Below are 27627 nucleotides of genomic sequence, written 5' to 3' on the forward strand. Positions count from 1 at the left end.
GCTAATACCTATCCTTCTCATACTCTTCTAAAATATAGCAGAGGGAGGAACACTCCCAAACTCATTCTACAAGACCACCATCACCCTGATACCAAAACCAGACAAAGATGTCACAAAGAAAGAAAACTACAGGCCAATAACACTGATGGACATAGATGAAAAATCATCAACAAAATAGTAGCAAACAGAATCCAACAGCGCATTAAAAGGATCATACACCATGATCAAGTGGGGTTTACCTGAGGACTGCAATATGCAAATCAATATATGCAAATCAGTCAATGTGATACACCATATTAACAAATTGAATAATAAAAACCGCATGATTATCACAATAGATGCAGAAAACGCTTTCGACAAAATTCAACAACCATTTACGTTAAAAACCCTCCAGAAAGCAGGCATAGAGGGAACTTGCCTCAACATAAAAAAGGTGATATATGACAGACCCACAGCCAACATCGTCCTCAATGGTGAAAAGCTGAAACCATTTCCACTAAGATGAACAAGACAAGGTAGCCCACTGTCACCACTATTATTCAACAAAGTTTTGGAAGTTTTAGCCACAGCTATCAGAGAAGAAAAAGAAATAAAAATAAGCCAAATCAGAAAAGAAGTAAAGCTGTCACTGTTTACAGATGACATGATACTATACACAGAGAATCCTAAAGTTGCTACCAGAAAAATACTAGAGATAATCAATGAATTTGGTAAAGTAGCAGGATACAAAATTAATGCACAAAAATCTCTGGCATTCCTATACACTAATGATGAAACATCTGAAAGAGAAATTAAGGAATCACTACCACATACCACTGCAACAAAAAGAATAAAATACCTAGGAATAAACCACCTAAGGAGACAAAAGACCTGTATGCAGAAAACTATAAGACACTGATGAAAGAAAGATGATATAAATAGATGGAGAGAGATACAATGTTTTTGGATTGGAAGAATCAACATTGTGAAAATGATTATACTACCCAAAGCAATCTACAGAGTCAATGCAATCCCTATCAAACTACCAATGGCATTCTTCACAGAACTAGAATAAAAAAAATTCACAATTTGTATGGAAATACAAAAGACCCTGAATAACCAAAGCTATCTTGAGAATGAAAAATGGAGTGCAGTAATCAGGTTCCCTGACTTCAGACTATACTACAAAGCTACAGTAATCAAGAAAGTATGGTACTGGCACAAAAACAGAAATATAGATTAATGGAACAGGATAGAAAGCCCAGAGATAAACTCACACACCTATGGTCACCTTATTTTTGATAAAGGAGGCAAAAGTATACAATGGAGAAAAGACAGCCTCTTCAATAAAGTGGTGCTGGGAAAACTGCATAGCTACATGTAAAAGAATGAAATTAGAACACTCCCTAACACCATACACAAAAATAAACTCGAAATGGATTAAAGACCTAAATATAAGGCCAGACACTATAAAACTCTTAGAGGAAAACACAGGAAGAACACTCTATGACATAAATCACAACAAGATCCTTTTGACCCACCTTCTAGAGAAATGGAAATAAAAATAAACAAATGGACTTAATGAAACTTAAAAGCTTTTGCACAGCAAAGGAAACCATAAACAAGACAAGAAGACAACCCTCAGAATGGCAGAAAATATTTGCAAATGAAGCAACTGACAAAGGATTAATCTCCAAAATTTACAAGCAGCACATGCAGCTCAATATCAAAAAAACAAACAACCCAATCCAAAAATGGGCAGAAGAGCTAAACAGATATTTCTCCAAAGAAGATATACAGACTGCCAACAAAGACATGAAAGAATGCCCAACATCATTAATCGTTAGAGAAATGCAAATCAGAACTACAGTGACATATCATCTCACACCAGTCAGAATGGCCATCATCAAGAAATCTAGAAAAAATAAATGTTGGAGAGGGTGTGGAGAAAAGGGAACCCTCTTGCACTGTTGGTGGGAATGTAAATTGATACAGCCACTATGGAGAACAGTATGGAGTTTCTTTAAGAAACTAAAAATAGAACCACTATACAAACTAGCAATCCCATTACTGGGCATATACCCTGAGAAAACCATAATTCAAAAAGAGACATGTACCTAAACGTTCATTGCAGCTCTATTCACAATAGCCTGGAGATGGAAACAACCTAAGTGTCCATCATCGGATGAATGGATAAAGAAGATGTGGCACATATATACAATGAAATATTACTCAGTCATAAAAAGAAACAAAATTGAGTTATTTTTAGTGAGGTCAATGGACTTAGAGTCTGTCATAGAGAGTGAAGTAAGTCAGAAAGATAAAAACAAATATCATATGCTAACACATATGTATGGAATCTAAAAAAAAAAAAGAAATGGTCATGAAGAACCTAGTGGAAAGACAGGAATAAAGATGCAGACCTACTAGAGAATGGACTTGAGGACATGGGGAGGGGGAAGGGAAAGCTGGGAGAAAGTGAGAGAGTGGCATGTATATATATACACTACCAAATGTAAAACTGGTAGCTAGTGGGAAGCAGCCTCATAGTACAGGGAGATCAGCTCAGTTCTTTGTGACCACCTAGAGGAGTGGGATAGGGAAGGTGGGAGGGAAGGTGATGCAAGAGGGAAGAGATATGGGGATATATGTATATGTATAGCTGATTCACTTTGTTATAAGGCAGAAACTAACACATCATTGTAAAGCAATTATACTCCAATAAAAAAATAATAAAATAAAAAGAAAAAAATAAAAATGGAAAATGCTTTTCTATGATGTAGTATTTATTGTAGTGTCAAAATTCATGAACAGTTTACATCATTCATTCAATACATCGCTATTGAGCTTATCAAGAATCAAACACTGTTATGATCACTGATGATACAGGAGTGAATGAAATAGTCAGGATCCTTTTGGCATTGTACTATTAACTAGTAAGTAAACAATAAGTTACAATATATTATAAGAATTATGTAGAAAATAAATAGCTTACTACAATTAGAAAAAAACAGAAATAGTCCCCACCCTTTTTTTTGAGAGTGTGTATTCAGGATAGACCTTTAGGAGGTAAAGTAAGACCAACAGACTAGGAAAACTAAGGTAGGCAAGAAAAATAAAGGCACAACACATGTACAGATCATCAGATAAGAAAGTGTGTTAAAAATTGAAAGAAAATCTGTGCTACAGCAGAGTGAAGGTGAGTTATTAACATGAACTAGACTTGGAGATGTAAGTACAAATCAAGTAATACAGAGCCTAATAAGATGTGTTATGGGCTTCGATGTGTAACCTAAAAATCCAGACTTAAGCTCCAGTACCTTAGAATGTATTTAGGAGATAAGGACTTTAAAGAGATGAGTGAATTAAATGGGGCCATTGTGTCAGGCTCGAATCCAATATAACTGGTGTCTTATAAAACAAGGAAGAGACAGCAGGGGCACCTGTGTATAGAGGGACAAAGACGTAAAGAGGCAACAAGACAGCAGTCATCTGCACGTCAAGGGGAGCCCTCAGAGGAAACCAACTCTGCTGGCACCTTGATGTTACATTTCTAGCATCCAGGACTTCTGTTGTTTAAGTCTCACAGTCTGTGTTATTTTGTTATTGCAGCTGTAGCAAACTAATACAATGTGGTAGGGAGTTAGCATATTTTTTGTTCAAAAATGCAATGAGAAAGATTTTATGGAAGAGTATGACATGATCACATTTTTTAAAGCCTTTTGTTTTAAAGAGCAGCATTATGGAGATGGGAGATCCAATTAAGAAGCTTTTGAAATTATTAAGTTGAGCAAATTAGGAAGCCTGAATTATGGGTAATTTTGAATTATGGGTTCAAAAATACATTTTAATAATATATCCTCAGAAATATTTATATATCACTGAGAATGTGGAAAAGCAATAGTTAAAAATTGTTATTTGCATTTAACATTCCATACATCAGTAAATTTAAGAATATACCAGTGTTAAATGTATTTGTTTATTTCAAAAAAATGGCTCTAGTCAATATCAATCATCAAATTCCATATCTATCTTTTGAATAGTGAAGAGAGTAATATGGGTGTTTTTAATATTTGTTTGTTGTTGTTGTTGTTTTGTGTTAGGTATATGAAAATTTTCATCTCGTGAAATTCAGAACCACTGACTCTTTAGAAAAGATTACAAAGATCCCTTCAAAGTTAGAAAATTTTTCCATTATTCAGACAAAATGCCTTAAGCAGCCACCTATTCTTCTATCCTAGGTATTCGTTTTCTCAGGACCACTTAATTCCTTTTAATTAAAGCCAGAATAAATTATTTATCAAATGCTAACAATTAGCATCAGTAGTAGCATAATTAGCCACAACTGACATTATACTCAATGGTGAAAAACTGAAAGCTCTCCCTTTAAGATGAGGAACAAGACAAGGATGATAATCCTTACCACCTTTTTTCAATCTAGTATTGGAAGTCTTAGAGCAATTAGGTAAGAAAAAGAAATAAAAGGCATTCAAATCAGAAAGGAAGAAGTAAAAGTATCACCAGTGCAGATGACATGATATAACATATAGAAAATCCTAAAGGCTCCACCAAAAAACTGTTAGAACCAATAAAGGAATTAAGTAAAGTTGCAGGATATAAAATCAATACACAAAATTTGGTTGCATATCTATACAATAATAATGAACTATCAGAAAGAGAAATTAAGAAAATCTCATTTACAATTATACCAAAAAGAACAAAATGCTTAGGAATAAACTTAACAAAGGTGAAAGACATGTACATTGAAAACTATAAGACACTAATGGAAGAAGCTGAGAAAAATATAAACAGAAAAATATTGCATGCTTTTGTATTGCAAGAAATAATACGGCTAAAATGTCCCAATACTACCCAAAGCAATTTACAGATTCAGTGCAATTCTTATCAGAATTCCAATAGCAGAGTTCTATAAATAGAACAAACAATCCTAAAATTTGTAAGGAACCACAAAAACCTGGAATAGGAGAAGGAATCTTGAGAAAGAACAGAGCTAGAGGCATTATGCTCTCTGATTTAAAGTTATGTATGCCGGGAGCTGTGAGAACAAACAAGAGAAAGGGAAATCTCTTCCAGCAGCCTCAGAAGCAGCGGATTAAAGCTCCACAATCAACTTGATGTACCCTGCATCTGTAGAATACATGAATAGACAATGAATCAACCCAAATTGAGGAACCGTGAGGATGAAAGGTTCTTGGTGCTGCAGCCAGGAGTCAGTGCTGTGCCTCTGAGGTGGGAGAGCCAACTTCAGGACACTGGTCCACAAGAGACCTCCCAGCTCCACATAATATCAAATGGTGAAAATCTTCCAGAGATCTCCATCTCAACACCAGCACCCAGTTTCACTCAACGACCAGCAAGCTACAGTGCTGGACACCCTATGCCAAACAACTTGCAAGACAGGAACACAACACCACTCATTAGCAGAGAGGCTGCCTAAAATCATAAAAAGTCCACAGACACCCCAAAACACACCAACAGACGTGGACTGGCCCACCAGAAAGACAAGATCCAGCCTCATCCACAAGAACACAGGCACTAGTCCCCTCCACCAGGAAGCCTACAAAACCCACTGAACCAAACTTAGCCACTGGGGACAGACACCAAAAACAATGGGCACTACGAACATGCAGCCTACAAAAAGGAGACCCAAAACACAGAAAGATAAGCAAAATGAGAAAACAGAAAAACACACAGCAGGAGAAGGAGCAAGATAAAAACCGACCAGACCTAACAAATGAAGAGGAAATAGGCAGTCTACCTGAAAAAGAATTCAGAATAATGATAGTAAAGATGATCCAAAATCTTGGAAATAGAATAGACAAAATGCAAAAAACATTTACAAAGGACCTAGAAGAACTAAAGATGAAACAAGCAACAATGAACAACACAATAAATGAAATTAAAAATACTCTAGATGGGATCAATAGCAGAATAACTGAGGCAGAAGAACAGATAAGTGACCTGGAAGATAAAATAGTAGAAATAACTACTGCAGAGCAGAAGAAAGAAAAAAGAATGAAAAGAACTGAGGACAGTCTCAGAGACCTCTGGGACAACATTAAACACACCAACATTCGAATTATAGGGGTTCCAGAAGAAGAAGGAGAGAAAAAGAAAGGTACTGAGAAAATATTTGAAGAGATTATAGTTGAAAACTTCCCTAATATGGGAAAGGAAATAGTTAATCAAGTCCAGGAGGCACAGAGAGTCCCATACAGGATAAATCCAAGGAGAAATATGCCAAGACACATATAAATCAAACTCCCAAAAATTAAATACAAAGAAGACATATTAAAAGCAGCAAGGGAAAAACAACAAATAAAACACAAGGGAATCCCCATAAGGTTAACAGCTGAGCTTTCAGCAGAAACTCTGCAAGCCAGAAGGGACTGGCAGGACACATTTAAAGTGATGAAGGAGAAAAACCTGCAACCAAGATTACTGTACCCAGCAAGAATCTCATTCAGATTTGATGGAGAAATTAAAACCTTTACAGACAAGCAAAAGCTGAGAGAGTTCAGCACAACAAAACCAGCTTTACAACAAATGCTAAAGGAACTTCTCTAGGCAAGAAACAGAAGAGAAGGAAAAGACCTGCAATAACAAACCCAGAACAATTTAGAAAATGGGAATAGGAACATACATATCAATAATTACCTTAAATGTAAATGGACTAAATGTTCCCACCAAAAGACACCGATTGGCTGAATGGATACAAAAATAAGACATATATATATGCTGTCTACAAGATACCCACTTCAGTCCTAGAGACACATACAGACTGAAAGTAAGGGGATGGAAAATGATATCCCATGCAAATGGAAACCAAAAGAAAGCTGGAGTAGCAATTCTCATACCACACAAAATAGACTTTAAAATAAAGATTATAAGACGAGGCAAAGAAGGACACTACATAATGATCAAGGGATCGATCCAAGAAGAAGACGTAACAGTTGTAAATATTTATGCACCCAACATAGGAGCACCTCAATACATAAGGCAAATATTAACAGCCATAAAATGGGAAATCAACAGTTACACATTCATAGTAGGGGAGTTTAACACCCCACTTTCACCAATGGACAGATCATCCAAAATGAAAATAAATAAGTAAACACAAGCTTTAAATGATACACTAAACAAGATGGACTTAATTCATATTTATAGCACATTCCATCCAAAATCAACAGAATACACATTTTTCTCAAGTGCTCATGGAACATTCTCCAGGATAGATCATATCTTGGGTCACAAATCAAGCCTTGGTAAATTTTAGAAAATTGAAATTGTATCAAGTATCTTTTCTGACCACAACACTATGAGACTAGGTATCAATTACAGGAAAAAATCTGTAAAGAATTCAAACACATAGAGGCTAAACAATACACTACTTAATAACGAAGTGATCACTGAAGAAATCAAAGAGGAAATTAAAAAAATACCTAGAAACAAATGACAATGGAGACACAACGACCCAAAACCTATGGGATGCAGCAAAAGCAGTTCTAAGAGGGAAGTTTATAGCAATACAATCCCACCTTAAGAAACAGGAAATAGCTCGAATAAACAACCTAACCTTGCACCTAAAGCAATTAGAGAAAGAAGAACAAAAACACCCTAAAGTTAGCAGAAGGAAAGAAATCATAAAAATCAGATCAGAAATAAATGAAAAACAAATGAAGAAAACAATAGCAAAGATCAATAAAACTAAAAACTCATTGTTTGAGAAGATAAAGAAAATGGATAAACCATTAGCCAGACTCATCAAGAAAAAAAGGGAGAAGACTCAAATCAATAGAATTAGAAATGACAAAGGAGAAGTAATAACTGACACTGTAGAACTACAAAATATCATGAGAGATTAGTACAAGCAACTCTAGGCCAATAAAACGGACAACCTGGAAGAAATGGACAAATTCTTAGAAAAGCACAACCTGCCCAGACTGAATGAGGAAGAAATAGAAAATATGAACAGACCAATCACAAGCACTGAAATTGAAACTGTGATAAAAAATCTTCCAACAAACAAAAGCCCAGGACGAGATGGCTTCACAGTCGAATTCTATCAAACATTTAGAGAAGAGCTAACAAACTCTTCCAAAATATAGCAGAGGGAGGAACACTACCAAACTCATTCCATGAGGCCACCATCACCCTGATACCAAAACCAGACAAGGATGTCACAAAGAAAGAAAACTACAGGCCAATATCACTGATGAACATACATGCAAAAATCCTCAACAAAATACTAGCAAACAGAAACCAACAGCACATTAAAAGGATCATACACCATGATCAAGTGGGGTTTATTCCAGGAATGCAAGGATTCTACAATATATGCAAATCAATCAACATGATACACCGTATTAACAAATTGAAGGAGAAAAACCATATGATCATCTCAATAGATGCAGAGAAAGCTTTCGACAAAATTCAACACCCATTTATGATAAAAACCCTGCAGAAAGTAGGCATAGAGGGAAATTTCCTCAACATAATAAAGGTCATATATGACAAACCACAGCCAACATCGTCCTCAATGGTGAAAAACTGAAACCATTTCCACTAAGATCAGGAACAAGACAATGTTGCCCACTATCACCACTCTTATTCAATGTAGTTTTGGAAGTTTTAGCCACAGCAATCAGAGAAGAAAAGGAAATAAAAGGAATCCAAATTGGAAAAGAAGAAGTAAAGCTGTTACTGTTTGCAGATGATATGATACTATACACAGAGAATCCTAAAGATGCTACCAGAAAACTACTTGAGCTAATCAATGAATTTGGTAAAGTAGCAGGATACAAAATTAATGCACAGAAATCTCTGGCATTCCTATATACGAATGATGACATATCTGAAAGTGCAATCAAGAAAACACTCCCATTTACCATTGCAACAAAAAGAATAAAATATCTAGGAATAAACCTACCTAAGGAGACAAAAGACCTGTATGCAGAAAATTATAAGACACTAATGAAAGAAACTAAAGATGATACAAATAGATGGAGAGATATACCAAGTTCTTGGATTGCAAGAATCAACATTGTGAAAATGACTCTACTACCCAAAGCAATCTACAGAGCCAATGCAATCCCTATCAAACGACCACTGGTATTTTTCACAGAACTAGAACAAAAATTTTCACAATTTGTATGGAAACACAGAAGACCCCAAATAGCCAAAGCAATCTTGAGAACGAAAAATGGAGCTGGAGGAATCAGGCTCCCTGACTTCAGACTATACTAAAAAGCTACAGTAATCAAGACAGTATGGTACTGGCACACAAACAGAAAGATAGATCAATGGAACAGGATAGAAAGCCCAGAGATAAACCCATGCACATATGGTCACCTTATCTTTGAGAAAGGAGGCAGGAATGTACAGTGGAGAAAGGACAGGCTCTTCAATAAGTGGTGCTGGGATAACTGGACAGGGACATGTAAAAGTATGAGATTAGATCACTCCCTAACACCATATACAAAAATAAGCTCAAAATGGATTAAAGACCTAAATGTAAGGCCAGAAACTATCCAACTCTTAGAGGAAAACATAGGCAGAACACTCTATGACATAAATCACAGCAAGATCCTTTTTGACCCACCTCCTAGAGAAATGGAAATAAAGACAAAAAGAAACAAATGGGACCTAATGAAACTTAATAGCTTTTGCATAGCAAAGGAAACATAAACAAGACCAAAAGACAACCATCAGAATGGTAGAAAATATTTGCAAATGAAGCAACTGACAAAGGATTAATCTCCAAAATTTATAAGCAGCTCATGCAGCTCAATAACAAAAAAACAAACAACCCAATCCAAAAATCGGCAGAAGACCTAAATAGACATTTCTCCAAGGAAGATATACAGACTGCCAACAAACACATGAAAGAATGCTCAACATCTTTAATCATTAGCGAAATGCAAATCAAAACTACAATGAGATATCATCTCACACTAGCCAGAATGGCCATCATCAAAAAATCTAGAAACAATAAATGCTGAAGAGGGTGTGGAGAAAAGGGAACACTCTTGCACTGCTGGTGGGAATGTGAATTGGTACAGCACCTATGGAGAATAGTATGGAGGTTCCTTAAAAAACTACAATTAGAACTACCATATGACCGAGCAATCCCACTACTGGGCATATACCCTGAGCAAACCATAATTCAAAAAGAGTCATGTACAAAAATATTCATAGCAGCCCTATTTACAATAGCCAGGAGATGGAAACAACCTAAGTGTCCATCATCAGATGAATGGATAAAGAAGATGTGGCACATATATACAATGGAATATTACTCAGCTATAAAAAGAAACGAAATTGAGCATTTGTAATGAGGTGGATAGACCCAGAGTTTGTCATACAGAGTGAATTAAGTCAGAAAGAGAAAGACAAATACCGTATGCTAACACATATACATGGAATTTAAGAAGAAAAAAAATGTCATGAAGAACCTAGGGGTAAGACAGTAATAAAGACACAGACCTACTAGTGAATGGACTTGATGATATGGGGAGGGGGAAGGGTAAGCTGTGACAAAGTGAAAGAGAGGCATGGACATATATACACTACCAAACGTAAGGTAGATAGCTAGTGGGAAGCAGCTGCATAGCACAGGGAGATCAGCTCGGTGCTTTGTGACCGCCTGGAGGGGTGGGACAGGGAGGGTGGGAGGGACACGCAAGAGGGAGGGGATATGGGAACATATGTATAACTGATTCACTTTGTTATAAAGCAGAAACTAACACACCATTGTTAAGCAATTTTACTCCAATAAAGATGAAACAAAATAAAATAATTAAAGTTATGCATATATACACATTTTTAATATTTTAATATTAATTTTAATAATATTTCATTATATATATAATGAAATATTATTCAGCCATAAAAAATGAAATAATGCCATTTGGGACAATGATGGAGTTGTAGGGCATTATGCTAAGTAAATTAGTAAAACAGAGGAAGACAAATACCATATGATCTCACTTGTAAGTGGAATCTTAAAAAAAAAAATCTCAGACAAGCTCATAGATACAGAGAACAGAGATTGGTAGATTGGTGGTGGCCAGAGGAAGGGGGTGGCAAAATGGATGAAGGGTGTAAAATTCACAAACTTCCAGGTATAAAATAAGTAAATCATGGAGATATTTTCTAAACAACATGGTTACTATAGTTAATAGTTCTGTACCGCATATTTGAAAGTTGCTAAGAGAGTAAAACTTAAAAGTTTTCGTCACAAGAAAAAATAAATTGTCCTTGTGTGGTGATGGATGTTAAGTAGACTTACTGTGGCGATCATTTTGTAATATATACAAATATTGAATGATTATGTTGTACACCTGAAACTAAATATATGTCAATTATACATGAATTAAAAATGCTAATAATTTACTAACAACTGATAATATATATCACAATTTATGGAAGGTTTAATTGTTTTTGATGAAGAAAATGTCAGCCATGCTAATAGTATCTAAATAAAAAATCCCCAAATAAGAGGCAGGGAGAGTTGTATAAAGAGATCAATAATTAAGCCTTGCCATCATGGCAGGTAATTAGGATATATATCAAAAGTATAAAACTCCTATGATTTAGAATCAAAATGCTTATGTATATACATATTAAAAGATCACCAATATCCTTTTCTCTACACAACTCTCCATTCTTTTTTTATTATTTTATAATGCTGAATGTTGATAAATGCATGCTAAAAAGTTTTCAAAGAGTAATGGAAGTAGTTTAAAATGCACTGTATCACCAAAGCATGCAAATACTTTCTGTAAAAATAGATATGTATTGATACATATGACAGTGAAGATGCTCAGCAGAATCATATTAACACAAATATAGAATATAAAATATATACTTGAACATTAATGATGAGAAAAGGAGAGAATCAGCTAAATAAAGATAATGTTAAAAAAAATAAAATGAACTAAAGGTCCATTTTGCTGAATATAACATAGTGAGAGTTAACTGTGCTTATTAAATCCAAATACACATGGGTACAAAACATTCATTTAAATCTAGGTCTTTTAATAGCAATAGACTAACATCAGCTAATATATGTGGACTAACTTCAGCTAATATATGTAATGACAACTGCAGTATAATCTTATTATATATAATGAATATTCCGTCCTTATTCAAGCAATAAATTTTCTGTTAGTCTTACCCTACTGTAGTTGATGTTTTTATTGTATTGTTCTTATATGCATTTTAGTGTATGTTATGGGTTGAATTGTGTCTCCTCAAAAGGTATGGATAAATTGAAGCCCTAAGCTGCAGTACCTCTAAATGCGACTCTATTTGAGAATTGGTCATTGCAGATGTAATTAGTTAAGATGAGGCTGCACTGAAGTGGGGTGGGCCCTTAATCCAAAATGAGTGCTGTCCTTTAAGAGGGGTGGAAATTTGCATATAGACAGACTTAAGATATCCATATTAAGATGGAGTCAGAGACTGAGGTTATACTATCACAAGCCAAGGAATGTCTGGGGCTATCAGAAGCTGGGAAAGGAAATAAAGGATCGTACCCCAGAGGCTTCAGAGGCAACAAGGCTCTCCCAACATCTTGATTTGAACTTTCTAGCCTCAATTACTGCAAGAGAATAAATTTCTGCGTTTTAAGCTATCTAGTTTGTGGTACTTTGTTCCAGCAACCCTAGGAAATTAATACAGGGTATATAACATTATTAGGAGTTGAGTAAATGAAAAATAGGTATCTTGAAGAAAATACTCCATTTATACTACTCATATCTGTAGTTTTATGATTAAGAAATGATTTGAAAATCATATAACAATAAAATGGAATTGAATTCTACTACGCATCATAACCTACTAATGGATTAAGCTAAGATGTACATGCTTGGGAAGTAGGTATTATTAATCACATTTTAGAAATAAACAGAGACTTGTGGGGTCTGGGGAGAGGGAAGGGGAAAGGGAGGGAGGGAGAAAGAGGGAGAGAAAGAAACTGGAGTCAAGTGCATACATTTCATATAGAGATATTTTCTGTTGTTTCATTCTGCCTCTGTGTTTCTAAACACCTTGTCTGAACATATCATTAGTGTATATTCAAAGTATGAATTATTTGTAGTCTATATCATAAATTTTTGAGAGTTGTTGGTCAGACAAATCACACATGAATGAATCAGTTAAGAAACAGTGAAAGGCAGTATATGAATAAGTTTCGAACTGAAGTCTTCTTTTGAAGGTATTTGGACAATGTATCATTATTTTTATACTGGGACACAATAATACCTATTATATAATTGAATATACAGACTTAGTGAAGGTTTTTATATGAGACCTTTACTGTGAAATACTGTATAACTGAACATAGTCCTGCTTAATGTCATTTTAATTATAAATAGATACAAATCACCACTGTGTGACAAAATGTAGAAAAAAAACCAATAAAAATTTCGTATGCTCTGTTGCTTGCATTAAGAGTAAATCCCTATATAAAGCACACAGCATGAGCGTTAGACATTCTATTCTATCATTAAGAGCATTTTCTATTTTCTTAACTAAATTACTTTTCCCCTCTATGACCACCACTTTCATACTAACTATTCTGATATTTCCCTTAGAAAATGTATTTGTCATGTATGTATCATTTTAATTTAAAATTACTGTTATCATTAAAAGCTCTACATTTATAACAATAAATATGCTGAAGTTACTGCTGTGCTATAAAACCACTCCAACTGTACCTACTTGTGAAGTAATTTTTCTGTAATGTGGTATCTGAAGAAAATCAGCCTATTAAGTACAAAAATAAAATACAGTGACAAAGCTGTTCTAAATTAATGATTTTTAAAGTTTAAGTAAAATTTCATTAAAGGTTTCTTTGGTTTTTCGGGGTTTTTTTAGTATGTAAAAAAAAAAAAAAAAAAAAAAAAAAGCCTAACCCAGGTATTGGTTAGGCTTGATTCATTTTTAAAGCGTTTGTCAGCCTTAATAGCTGTCATGCTATTTAGACCTTTCATGTATGGGCTCATGCCTACCTTTTCACTTCAACCAAAATTGTTTTATTTGTATCTTTCTATCCTACGATTTTTTATGTGCAGGTTCCATTTATTCTAGTCAATTTCTACTCATCGTATCTCTCAGCCTAAGTGGTCTTCCTCAAGAAAGGTCTTTCTGAAGCCTTCCCTTAGCACCACTCCATGATGCCACAGTTATCACAAAAGCCCGAGCATGACTTCTCTGCTCATATTTTTGTCACAGTGTCCTAGACTGTTTCAGGTATGCATGTGCTGACTTACCTGATGGGATATTCATGGTTGAATGCAGTTTCTAATCTCCTTTCTCCAAATAGGCACTCGTGGTTCTGATTCAACCTCCTCCATGACACTTAACTCCCTAATATTTCCTCAGTCTCTACAAGTGGTGTCACCATCCACCCTGCTAATTAAGTCAAAACTCTGGGAGTTACACTTGATCCCTCATGTTTTCTCACTCTTCCCCCATATCCAGTCCTTCAGCAAATAGTATCAATCTTATTTCAAAAATGTGTCTTAAATCTGCCTACTAATACAAAACATCATCTTTCATGATTTTAAGAACCTTCTAAATGGTATCTGAACTTAGCTTTCTATAATTAATCCTCCTTATAAGCTATAGTGATTTCGTTTCATTCTTTTCAAGATAGCATTTGAGTAGGTAGTTACATTTAGATGAGTTAAAATTCAGAAGTTTCCTTTCCAGTCATAAAATGAATGTAATGGGGATATAATGTACAGCATAGGGATTTTTGTCAATAATACTGTATTACAAATTTGAAAGTAGCTGAGAAATTAAGTCTTAAAAGTTCTCATCACAAGAGAAAAAATATGTAACTTTGTATGGTGACAGATAGTAAATAGACTTACTGGGGTGATCATTTTGCAGTGCCTAAAATGTCAAATCATTAAGTTGTACACCTGAAACCAATATAATGTACGTCAATTATACTTCAATAAAAAATTCAAAAGTTTCAAAATTAAATTTTGCAAAATCTTTCCCAACACTCATCTGTCTCCCAGTGATCTGGGGAGACTACCAAGAGCAACAAATGTTAGGAGTATTCTTGATATCAGTTGATACATACAAGTAAAAATTGTATATATTTCCATAATATATGTAATAATCAGCACCATGTTTCTTTTTTTAGTTTAATACTACATAGTGGAGAAGATTTCATATCAGAATTTAATAAAATCTTTAATATATTTTATTTTAGCAGAATATTTCACTAAGTGATGTAGCATAATCCTTTAGCAGCTTTTTCCTGAGATCTAAAACCATGAACTCTCTCTCTATTTCTTGTGCTACTCTGTCCATCAACCTTCTGCTTTTGGCAGTGCTTTCACTGGGTTTGTAGTTAGGAACTACATTAGTATTATTCATAATGGGGTTTGAGTTTTTGTTAGTTCTTCTCCTTTGTTGTTTTCAATGACCTATAGGTGCTGCCTTCATCACTATTTTCAAGCCAGAGGTGAAATTTTCTTTTTAAAATATAAAGCATGTCATTCCTCAGCTTGAAAGCCTCCGAGAGCTTCCCCACTCACTTAGAATACAACACAAACTTTTAAAGATTCCTACTCAGGATTAGGAAACTCCTGATGACATTTTCAACCTCATTTTGTAAACTTGAGTCTAGCAACATTGAACTTCTTTGTATTCAAATAACACCATGTCATTTGCACCATAGGTCCTATGATTTTGTTCTTGTCTATTGCTAATGCAACTCTCTCCCAGGCACTTTTCAAATATGACGGATCTTCTTTGAAATGCCTCTTTCTGGGAGAAGATTTTCCTGATATTGCCTCTCCCTGACTCAGAAAGCCTACTCTAAAACATTATCTCCACTCATTTCTTCCCTAGTACCTTTCAATCTGATATACTTGCTTGTTTCTAGATTGTCTAGTAATGCAGGATTAGAATATAATCTCCAAGGGGTTGAGTTTTTTCTGCCTTATTCACTGCCATATTCCTGGTACCTAAAATACATAACATGCACTCAATAAATATCTTGTACATAAATGAACTAAAGAGTTTTCAGCTAAAAATTAAAAACATCAATGGGAACATTAATTTGATAATAAAGTTTTATAGTGGAAAGAATTCAAGGAGGAGTCTACCTTTTCATCATCTCATCATCTTTTGGAGAACCCAATTTCAGACATGGATAAAAGCATGTGGTGGAACAAATGTGAAGTCATTATGTATATATATATATATATATATATATATATATATACATATATACACACACACACACATACACACCTTAGGGCTTATTAACATTAATTAACTATATCTTTGGAAAAGAGGTAATCTAGTAATTGAAGGTGTCAGGAGCAGAATAATGAAGATGGGAACAGTGGGGAAAAATAATATTTCTATGATTACATTATCAGTTGCTTTCATGGGTTGAAGTGTGTCCTCCCTAAATGGTATGTTGAGATGCTAACCTCCAGTATCTCTGAATCTGAACTTATTTGAAAGTAGGGCCTTTGCAGACACAGTCAATTTAAGATGAGTTTCGTTAGATGGACCCTAATCCAATATGACTTGTGTACTTATAAAAAGGAGAAATTTGGACACAGACTCAGATACCCAGAGGAAGGATTATGTGAAGAGACTTCAGGACAATGTCATGTAAAGATTAGAGTTATTCTACCTCAAACCAAGAAAAGTCTGAGGCTTCCAGAAGCTGGGAAGAGGCAAGGAAGGATTCTACCTACAGGTTTCTAAGGGATAAAGGCCCTGCCAACACATTGATTTCTAGCCAAACTATAAGATAATAAATTTCTAAGCCACCTAGTTTGCGGTACTTTGTTACAGTAGCCCTAGGAAACAAATGAAAATGTCAAGAAAATTGGATTAAAAAATTAATTCATATAATTCCAAATGTCCACAAGATTATACCAAATATCAAGTAACTACATGGAACTTCCAAAAAACAAACAAAAAAAAATAACCATCAGCAATCAGAAACAAAATTATTCTCTCAGAGACAAAGAGATACTCTAAAATAAGGTTGTCTTCATTAATATATAGTGAGACAGAACATTTTTCAGAATTCTTCTCATTCCATAACACAGCTGTATATTAATCCTTACCCCCAACTCCATCTAATATTTAGCTTTATCAACAGGCTTAAGAAATATAGAGTGTTTTCATATTATGCATTTCTTTTGTTATCATCAAAATTACTTATGTTTCCTAATTAAGGACTGTGCTCCTAGAGCCTTAAATTTTATGAAATAAAAGTAAATATTCATATTTATCACTTTATTCCCAGAAAAATACGTTTAGTGGTGTGAATAAATGAAGGGATTTGTCTGGTATAAATTACTGGGATTTAGAGAAGACATTTCAAAGAATAGAACTTTGATGTTGAGAATAATAACAGGATACCAACAAAGAAAAGAGAATTTTAGAAGAATAAAATGAACACTTAGATCTTGTCAATTTGGTAGTCATTAGAAATAAGTGAGGTTAATTTACACGAATTGCCAAACTGGGTGCTAAAAATGGAGTATTCTATGTAAAAACTAATTTGAAAAAGAAGCTTTTCTAAATACTATCGTTCTTAAATTGAAACTAGCTAACTAAAGTGGAGAGTCTCTGGTGAAGTTACAGACAAAAGAGCAAGTGAATAACTCTTCAAAACATCCCCTAAAATAAATCAATATTTTTAGAATGTTAGATATTCATGAACAATAATGTTGAATCATTAAATAAAATTCTCTTTGCAAGTTGCTTATAGAATTATTGATGCATAGGAAAGTTAAAATTATGCATTGTAATTAGTTAACTTAAAAGCAAAACAAGTTTTCCTTAAAAATTATAAGCTTTTTATCATTTAGATTTATTTACTTTATAAACACAGTGTATTTCAAATTTTCTGTTTTAAAACTTTCTTTGAAAATCTTCAACACAATAATTTAACCTAACAGTCCAAACGTTCCTAAGACAAAGGGAATAAGTTTATGCTCCATGAAAAAACATAACTTGTATACTTAATGTATATCTTAATATTGTGTGGCAATTAAAGATCAAATATCAATGCATTTCAACACCAAACCCAATTAATTGAATTTTACTTTAATTTGAAATGTATCTTCCTTTCTTTTTCATTATTCATTCTTATTATTACCATCTTATAGCACTTGTATATGGCCCATAGTCCAAAATCTTTCAATATAACTACTGTGACAAGTTTGCTTTTTAAAGAGCAAACATGGATATCATCCACAGAATAGCTGAACTACAGGGCATAGAGTTGTTCTTTATTTTACTAAAAATACTGGTTCATAAATGTGAAAGAAGGAAATGAATAGAAGCTCTTCAACAATGTGTATGTTTTATTGCAATGAAGAGAGAATATGGAAGAAGTAGTGATAAAATAAAATCTATTTAACTTTACTGATAATTAACAAAATGCAAGGCTTTCATTTGGTAATTCATGTCACTACAACAATTCCCTGTCATTTATCAAGTGCATCTGCCAATCTGTCTCTCTAGTCATCCATCAATCCATCTGTCCATATATATAAATATCCATATAGAATATTGACTATGATCTTGGAAGAGTATTAATTTAGCAGTTATTTTTGCCTAACACTGAACTTCTCTTTCAATCAAAAATCTATTATTTATTTTCTCTTGCTGGACACAATGGCATAATCTCACTATTAAAATTCAAATACATAAGTTTGACAAAGTTAGCTTAAAATTAACTGTATACAGATCTTAGTATGGGAGAGCACTCTATTCAGCATTGGAATAATGATCTATTTCTTACTAAAATAATTTAAAATTTCATAAACAAAATTTTATCTAACTTTGAAGAGATCTTTTTACAATAAATTTCTAATACTTTAGCAGTTTTGTTATTACATGATTATTTTTCCTCTCAAATGTTTACATGTTCTTAAGATGTGCCACAGACTCACCTCATCCAGGCCCTAATAGTAACTATTTATTCAAGAATTGTAAATAGTGACATTGATATATATCAATAAGTATATACCTTATTGATGGATAAGAAAATGTTTCTAATATTATTAAATGACTATTAGTCTTCAAATGTGAGTCAATGAAGTAATTAATGCTATGATAGAAAAAATATTTGGAAAATAAATATGATAAATTGAAAGTTTAAAAAAGAGCAGTGAAAAAGTTAAGACACAACCACCAAAACGAAACAAATGATGAATTAAAATGTATCCGTACCTCTTCATTTTTGAAATATTTCATGTGCTTTGCATATATTAATGTATCAGTTTCTAAACGATCTATATGCATTTAGAATAATGGGCATAATCAGGCATGAATACATTTCATACCTCATGATAAAAAAAAACCCTAATTTTATTTATATATCAAATAATTTAGCAAAGTCAGGTGCAATTTTGAATTCCTTAAAAGTGAATAATTGCACAAGGGTTATATCAAAATTAAGTGGTATAAATACATTTACAAGGTGTACATTCACCAGTTGATAAATAGTGATAGGGCAATAAGGCATGATAAACATCTACAAAATAATGAAATGCAGTGATTGTGTGCCACATAAAGCAGGCACTATGGCATTCTGTTAACATTAGTAGGGAAACATGGCTATTATTCTAGTTGCTGTTCCAATATCTAAATCAAAGATTTGTCTAAAATGATGATAAAATCCTTTAAGAAGTCTTAAATGCCACTTACAAACTGAAATCCATCATTTTCCTCAACAAACTTTTTCTAAACATTTCAAAAAGTACAAAGAAAAATTTGCAATTAGAATTGAAGCCAGCAATTTTCTAAGACTAATATTGTTTACTTAACAATCTATGAATATAAAGTATTTCCTGGTTAGTTCTTAAGAAACTTACTGTCTCTTCTCTGTGTTTAGAACATCTTATCATTGCAATTATATTTCAATATTGTGACTAAAATGTCAAATATCTTCATAGTTATTGCCAAATAAAAATACCCAAACCTCATAAGTGTATGCACAGTTGTTAAACTAATAGCTTTTGAAATATGGTAAGTTTTTAGCAATCACATCACAAATTGTTGATAGTGACTATATAAAGAACATTTTTAGGTTTATGGGTTTGCAATTACCTTTTCAAACTCATGATGAGAAGCAATGTTGTGTTGTGATTCAACATCTGTCATGGGAAAAAAATCTCAATAGTGCCATATTGGTGTGATCTTGGAAAAACTGCATTAATACCTTAGCTCTTAGTTTCCTTAAATTTAAAATGTGGATGATGAAAGAATTTAAGCTGGATACACTAAATCAATAACCCAGTGCCTAGGACATGGCCACAGCCCTGATGCATTCTAAATATGTCAATAAATATGAGCTATAAATATTTTTAAAAAGAGACAAAAGTCACCAATTCATCATGAATTGAACAAATTCAGTTATTTTTGATCTCATGATATATTCATGACACTTCATCAGATTATGGCAAAAATGTATACCTTAATTGGATAGACTTATGTTCCTAAGAAAAGTTGAGTGAAAGATAAATATCAGCAATGAATAAAATGATAGTATATGATATCTAAATAGGGTTTATTTATAGAATATGCATTATCTACTATTATACAATATATCCATTTAGTTTAGCTCATACAGATTTAGGAGGAGAAATATGTATTTTAATGTCCATTTAGGTAGAAAATAAACTCAGTATATTCAACAATCATTGATGAATAAATGTAAATTAGAAGTAAAAAGCAAACTGTCTTAACTCAAAAAGAATATTTATCAAAAATTTACAAACATCAAACATCATACAACTTACTGGCACAAGTGAGCCTTTTGTTTAAAATTAGAATCAAGATGACTATGACTGTTATTACCAAATTGATATCAACAGTGACCTACAGTACAATCTAGATAAATTTTACAAAGGAAAAGTAAGAATATATTAAAATTGGATATGAAAGAAAATGTAGGTAGTCTAAAATATATTATTGTTGACAGAGAAAATACAAAAAAAAATTTCACCAGATAGATTATTACAATTAATGAAAACTGTAAAATACTTGGATCACTGTTTTAAAGAAAAAAAAACACTATTTATGGCTGAGTATTACTCCATTTTGTATATATACCACATCTTCTTTATTTTTTCATCCACCAATAGACACATAAGATTGCTTCCATATTTTGGCTATTGTAAATAATGTTGGTGATGAACATTTGAGTACATATATCTTTTTAAATTACTGTTTTTGTTTTCTTCAGGTAAACATCCAGAAGCGAAGTTGCTCTATCATATAGCAGTTCTATTTTTAATTTTTTTGAGGAACCTAAATATTGTTGTCCATCTGGCTGCACCAATTAACAATCTCCCCAACAGTGCATAAGGCTCCCTTCTTCCCCACATTCTCACCAACATCTGTTGTTTGTTTTCTTTTTGATGATACCATTCTGACAGGTGTGAGTCTTTGTCTTTAATTTTTGACAGCTTTATTATAATGTATCTTGGAGAACATCTTTTTAAGTTGAATTTGTTTGTGGAGACCTATGAGCTTCATGAACTTGAATGAGAAAATTTCTCCCAAAATTTGAGCTCCTTGCCATTATTTCTTTATATATACCTTCTGCCATATCCTCCTTCTGTTCTCCTTCTGGGACTCTAATAATTTGAACATTGCTTTTTTTGATGATATTCCATAACTCACGTAGGCTTTCTTTACTATTTTTTGTTCTTTTTTATCCCCGAACTGGATGATTTCAAAGGTATCTTTACTCCACAGATTCTTTCTTCTGCTTGATCTGATGTTGATGCTCTTTATTGCATTTTTTCATTTCATTCATCATATTCTTCAGCTTCAGAACTTTGTTTTGGGTTTTTTTTTTAATGATTTCTATCTCTTTGTTAAACTTCTCATTTTGTTCATGTCTTGTTTTCCTGATTTTGTTCAAATACCTTTCTGTGTTTTCTTGTAGCTCCTTGAGCTTCCTCAAAACAGCTATTTTGAATTTTTTGTCAGGTAAATCACAGATTTGCATGTCTTTGGGGTCAGTTACTAGAAGATTATTGTGATCCTTTGCTGGAATCATGTTTCCTTGATGTTTCATGTTCGTTGAAGACTTGCGTTGCTGTCTTTGCATTTGAAATAGCAGTCTTTACTGACTGACTTTGGTAGAGAAGTACCTTCCATCAGCCCTGCTAGGAATTCTGAGGCTCTCTCAGGCTATGGATATGCCTGCTCCACTCTTCTTGCTCCCTCTTGTGGCCGACTTAAGATTTTATGCTTCCTCTAGATCCTGCAATACATCAGTCTGCATGCTTTCCCAAGGGTAGCACTAAATGCTGATGTTTGCCATATCCTCTTGGTCTTACAGATTCAGGCAGGCTTTCTGTGTGTGCTCAATTAGCCATCTGCGAAAGTTCCTTCTCACTGCCATTAGGAGTGCACACAGGAGCTGGCTACAAGGTGGTTGAGGGATGTGTAGGTGAGGCAAGCTCTGGGTGCCCATGGTCCTGCTGTGGGGATGCATAGTCATAGGCCAGCATCCTGACGGAATTTGTCATGTAGTTAGTAGAATGTGCATCCCTTTGATGCCTTCCTAGATGCTGTTCTCCCAGCTGCTAACTAACTCCTAGTTTGTAGCTCACAACTTAGTACACTGGATGGACTGAGAGAGAAATAAGCCTCTTTATCTGCATCTCACACAACTGGGAAAACTGGCACTGACTCATATGCTCTTTTTCCCACAGGTGAAATCAAAGGTCAAGAAGGACTTTATTGGTACGAAGCTGTGCCGCCTTAGTGGACAGGAGTCATAGGTAATGTCACACTTTTCCTCTCACACTCTCCAGAGTGTCTAATCTTGGATTTTTTTTTTTTTTTCGCTCCAGCAATGTGCTGAAACTTCTCTGGTAGAATCTTGGACTTCCACAAAGGCTCTCTCATCTATGAGTGATTTTCTAAGTCAGTATTTCCCAGGGCTCCCCAGACAATGGCCAAGAGGGGCTGGAGCCAGTTCATAGGCCACTTCATGGTCCACAGCTAGGTCCAAGGTCCAGATGTCTATTACCTGACACAAAGGTGTGTGAGACTCCTGCCAGGGTCCAGCAGAGTATGGTGCTGGATCTCACAGCACCCACCAAGGCACTTTGGTCCATGATGAATGCCAAATAGTTGTTGAGGGAGAGATACGGGCTAGGTACGTCTTATTCAGTCATCTCACTACTGTCACTCCTAATTCAAACTTTTTAGAAAGTTTTATTGTTATTTCTTGTATGTGTATTTTATTTGAAAATGCTTAAGAAGAATAGAAAAGCAAATATGAATATATCAAATACCAAGTCTCTTCCAAGAAAAACAAGCATACTGATCTGTTTTACTTCATAAATCTGTATAAAGGAAGTAAGGAGTTTCAGATAAATTTTACAATGTTATTCACATTTTCTGTCACATTAATGTATGGTATTTGACTTAGCTGCTTTATTTCCTCTTTCTTACCTAGGAGAAGCCATTAATTGACAAAATTTTGTTTTGGAATGATTTTCTAAAGTCTATATAACAAAATAAATAATTTTATATGAGAAGAATACAAAATGACAATATCTGCTTTTCCATTTTTAATCAAGTGCTTAGGAAGACGATAAGCAATATTTGAAGTAAATTAAAATGGAATTTGCTTTTTCCCATGTCTTATAAATGCCAAACAATGAAATGATTTAGTTTTCAAAGTTATTATATCCCAATTGATCTTCCAGGCAATGGACTTATTATCTAATTATGAAGATATGCACATTTATCAAAAGTTAGAACTATCTGTCTCAATTCTGTTTAATTTCATTATACATTCATCATTTAGACAGTCAGCTTATGACATAAGCCTCTACCGATGAGTAATTCTATACTGATTATCACTCGACTATGTGCACAGGTAGACACCAGTCAACTCTTATTAGTCTACTTTGAAACTAAAATTCTACTAGTAACAGGCCGCTGACTAGCCCATCATCACTGATATATGCAAGAATCATCTCTGGTATTCCTCTAAAGAAACCTAAAACTGCTAATTTCTTTCAGGAAATTATAGAAACTTAGCATTCATAAACTCTTCTTGAATTCAGAAGTAAATACATTTAGACCCATCTACATATATTCAGAATTCTCATTTTTAGATAGAGGGAGACCAGAAGAGAATAAATATAATTTAAAGAAATTTCGATTAAGATATTTATAATGCTCATAAGATTTTATAATTCTGGGGAATATATCAATAATCCTGGTTCATGACTTTGGGTCAAAACACCAGATTAGATATGGAATATAATTTCTTTTTCTTATATGTGTGATTATTATTGACATAGATGATTAAGAATATGGGAAATTATTTACTGGAAACACCTTGCCTTTTTTTGTGTATCCATAATGAAGATTAAAAATATCTGGCATTCTATTATAAGCACACTTAAACTCATTAGAAAAATATCATATGTCAATTCATAAATAAGAATACAGCAATTTACTGCAAAAAAACCAAACGCATCTTACATATGGCACATCTCTGTACATGTCATTATGGTCATAAATAACACAAATGATAGGCTCAAAAACTGTCTAAAGGGCAAACTGAATCCCTTCAATCAAATCATATGTAACGACTTTATGTATATTATTTATATATGTATTTATAATATATATAATTAGCAAAACATTGGATAAAATGACTTTTAAATAAAATATATTTTAATTTAATAGCAATTTATATGAAATGTTTAAGAGAAACTATGTGTTTCTAAATAAAGAAAAGTGTTTTATATTATAAGGGAATCCGGTTTTCCCAATTTATATTACACTGAGAGATTGACTGTCAAAATGATTACAATCTCAACCAAGAGTATTCCTGGGAAGACAGACACCAGAGCCAATAAGAATGGGCTAAAATTTGGACCAGGTGGCCAAGAAATTGAAATTACTATAGAGTTATTAACCCGTGGGAGAACTAACAAGCAGTGTGTTACTTGGCATCCAGAGGGGCGATGCACTCAGAATGATATTAGCCAATATTAGTATTTAAGAAGGAACAATATGTTAGATAGGACAGCATTATGAACAAAAATGGAAATGTGAGGGAAGTCAGATATACCAGTAGTTTTTTTTTTAATCCCTTCTTTTTTAGAAAAGGTTTCTAGCCAGCAGCTGAATTTACTACTAACCCGATCAAATTTATCCAATGGAAAAATATAGACAAAAATACTATATTAGTATTCTGACAACAAAGACTGTAATTTCGAACCCATAATGATATTATAATGCTTACCAGGATAACCAAAACAGAAAGTAAAGGGTACATTAAAAATTGTTAATCCTTTCACATGGTACATATGCATGATGGGCTAATTTTAAACATCATAAAACGAACATTAAGGTGATAAGAGCAATTCAGTACTCTACCTTCTTGTCACATGGAAGCTCAGAACTCTTTGTGATTGTTAAGACTGACAAAGATCTAGGCTGTTGTTTTAGTTAAAGTCTTTGGAATAGAATGAATTACTCACATTCCAAGGAGTCATTGCAATGTGTTATCTAAGACCAAAGGGCCAAAAATGTTAGTGTATATAAGAATTACTTGGAGAGTTGTAATAAATGCACGTTCTACATCTTCCCCCTCCCAAATTTAAACAAACATTCTGAAATAGGTGGTAAGTGGTTTATGCTTTGTTGTATACTATTCTAGTCAGATCATCATGACTGTTTAAAGGCACTATTTCCTCAAAGAATTCTGACTCCTTCGATGACATGCAAAATTGCAAAGGTGGCATTATGATCTAGGAAACTGAGAGGATTCTGAAAGCAACAATGAGCATGCTCAGCCTCAAGCTTTTATTTATCTCTAAATGAAAAAAATATTAGAGGGACAGTTTTCTACTTCATCTATATTTGTCTGAACCATTCTGAGTCATCAAATCAAAGGGACTAACTTCCCTAACTCTTAGATATACTAGGTTTTTCAAGGAATCAGAACAACTTCAGGAAGGAAAGGAAAACAATGAGATCAAAGCTCAGAGGCAGACACACAGACACTCAAGTCCTTCAATAAGTAATCTTTTTTTGGAAACATTTAATTATTGGAATATTGTGTATTCTTTATTTTTCCTTGTCTGTAGAAGGCAAAAGTGTGTGTGTATATATAGTCCGGGATAATATTACCCACAGTATAGCCTAATATGGGTAATTATGAAGTTGAAACTTTAGAGATTGCTTGGGTAAGCTGCCTTAACTCACAGATCTATGAGGTCTCCTCCATATCTTATTGAATCTATAATAGATTATAACACTATCAATTGTAGAAAATTTGAATTGCCATTCCAAAGTAAAGAAGTTTCTTAATCTTGGGAAGAAGTTATAGTAATGTGAGGGTTATGTATTGTCTTTAAAGGTCCTGTAAAATGAAAATAATGTGTAAAATTACAGGCACCAAAACAGCCACTTCCTAGCTTCTCCTACCTGATCAATCTATGCAGAGCTTCCCTCAATATTTCATGTCATTTAGCAGCACAGTAAGCTGCAAAGAGTTGTTTCTAATTTAATATCTCAGCATAAAACAATGAGATTTTATGTTTTATTATTCACAACTTATCTTGAGATATATACACATTTAGGCTATACTTTGCCCATTTTTATGGACAAATTATACCCCTTTGATGTTGATCCAAAGCATTCATTGTTACTTTAAAAACCATCCTGTCACGTCAGATGAAAGTTAAAGTGGATAGTTATGAACTATGGATAAACTCATATTTGAAACTATAAAATAAAAATGACAAATGACTTCCCACCTATTTTTCTTCTTTTTTATTTGAACCTATAGTGAAAATTCTTATTTTGTTATAAACTAGGAAAATGTATTTCTGGCATTGTAAACAAGAAAAATATAACATAGGTAATGAAAAATATTTTCATTTATTACATTACAAGTGAAATCTTCAGAAGTTAAATACCCATTGTCTTCCAGCCTTTATTGTTTTACAAGAAGTCACAGTTTTACACTGCTTGTTTGAAACACAGTGTTGCTTTTTCTCCAAAGACCACTTTAAGATATTTAATTTTTTGTCTTTGGTTTTAAGTAGTTTTTTCTATTATAAGCGTATGGTATATACTGCTTTGGGAATTTCAAGTCTTCTTGAGTATGCAGAATAATTTATTTTTCAATATTGAAAAATTCTTAGCCATTATTTAAATAATTCTTCTGCCTTATTAATTTTTATTTTCTTCTTGGACTTAAAATAAGCATATGTAAGCCTTTTCACCACAGACATACTTCACTACCATGCTTTCCTTCTGTTTTTTATCATTTCTTCTCTCCATGTGTCATTCTGCATTTTTTTCTGAATTTCCTCAGTTCATACTTTCTCTTCAGAAGTTTAAAACTAATGCTAAACATAGCCACTGAGTAATTTACTTTCATTTATTATTTTCATAATGCCTATAATTATTTTTACTCTTTATAATTATTTGCTGTTTTCCATTAAAACTCTGATAACCCTATATAATAAAATCATCTATCTCTTATTTCAATTCTATCATCATAGTAAGGACAGTTATTTGGAAGTACATGACTGCTGAATCTAGTATTTTGGGTCTGCTACA

Source organism: Mesoplodon densirostris, chromosome 1 (assembly GCF_025265405.1).
Source record: "Mesoplodon densirostris isolate mMesDen1 chromosome 1, mMesDen1 primary haplotype, whole genome shotgun sequence".
NCBI lineage: Eukaryota > Metazoa > Chordata > Mammalia > Artiodactyla > Ziphiidae > Mesoplodon > Mesoplodon densirostris.